We start from the raw sequence: 1,655 nt of genomic DNA on the forward strand, positions 1-1,655 counted from the left end.
ACTATAGTCACAGGTAACCTGGGTGCAGAGCCCGACGCCCGTCCAGAGGGGGGGGGGCGGAGTCTCTCCCAGGCAGAATCCCTAATGTTATAGGTAGGATTAGATGTAATCAAGAAGATGACAACTAGCATTAGAATAAAACATAGAGATAAGGGACACTCTATTGGAAGGGGAAAAGTGGCAGAAATCACTTACAACAAACTGCAAGTCCCACTAACTAGAATATTCAGCACCAATGAAGGTTTTAAAGTAATCTGTAAGATGACTTTGATTCAGATAAAATCCTTTCAAAAGAAGCAAGAGATATATTTTACAATGAAGGCCTTATTGTTGTCATGCCACCAGAACAAAAAGCAAAAAGATCAGTTTTTGTTCGTCAAGTCGATCAAGAGATCGGGAGGAAGACCTGAAAGAAGAACTGGAACGCCAAAATAGGTGGATGAAGATTGAAGAAGTCATTAAGATAAAGGACTATACTCATGTTTGAAGAAGTGTCAATGGCTGAGAAAGTTTTACAACAGGACTTTCTAATATTCAACATGTCAGTCACACCACATCAAATAAAGAAGGAGACATTCATCAGTCTGCAAACTTGCTTCTCCTGCTACAAATATGAAGAACACACAACGAGAGACTGTCCGGAAAAAGAAAAAAAGTACTGCTCAGATTGTGCAGGCGACGACCATACCTACACTGAATGTAAGAATACACATGTTGGCTGTCTCAACTGTAAGAGAAACGGGAATGCATACATAGGACATAGGACGTTAGCAATGGCATGCCCAATAAAAAAACACATGATAAAGTACAAGGAACAAGAAACAAGGAAAAGGAACAAGACAAGAAGGATACGACATACGTCGAAATAGCCAAGAGAGCGGTCCAAGAGGCTCACAGACCAGAATCCACCATATTAAACCTAATTGAGCCAATACATGATAAGGTAATGATTAGTATAGAATCCCATACACATTTACTGTATCATTACGGATCATACAATGAGGAATTAAGGAAATGTTTAAATTAGATAACCTACCACCAGAATGATATTTCCAGAATCACAATCCGAAAAACTATTTCAGACAACATATGCAAGCGAACTGAGAGAAAAGACTACACATCAAGACGAACAAAAGGTTTTGAGCAAGAACAGCAGCTGATACACAAGGAACACAAGCGACTGATAGAATCCCAGACAAATGACTAGAAGTGACAAGAGAAAGATAGAAATAACAAAAGGACAGACCGAAAGAGTGAGGAGGGAAGAAGATAAGATGGAAACTGATCACAATATACAACCCTCTGAATCTGCTGAAGGGGGTGGATTAAAAGTTATCACTACAACAAAACATGGAATCCCAACATCGAGACCAACAGGAGGGACAATAGTAAAAAAACTGTGAAGGAGGGATATACAAGTGGACATATCAAGAAAAATCCCTAAGTGAAGATTATGTCTGGTCACTAATTACTACGGACAAACTAAAGATTACGGCCAAAGACTTTAAAATAGTAGACCCGTCAGAGTATAGAAGAGTCAGAAGCGGGAAACAGGATGATAGGTCTCCACTCCAACTGCCACAATCCAAGTATAAGAAATAATGGACAATAGACAACCAGTAAGAACTTTAAGAATAATAAAACACAACGTAAGA

The sequence above is a fragment of the Homarus americanus genome, unplaced genomic scaffold (assembly GCF_018991925.1).
Source record: "Homarus americanus isolate GMGI-L3 unplaced genomic scaffold, GMGI_Hamer_2.0 scaffold54046, whole genome shotgun sequence".
NCBI classification, from domain to species: Eukaryota; Metazoa; Arthropoda; class Malacostraca; order Decapoda; family Nephropidae; genus Homarus; species Homarus americanus.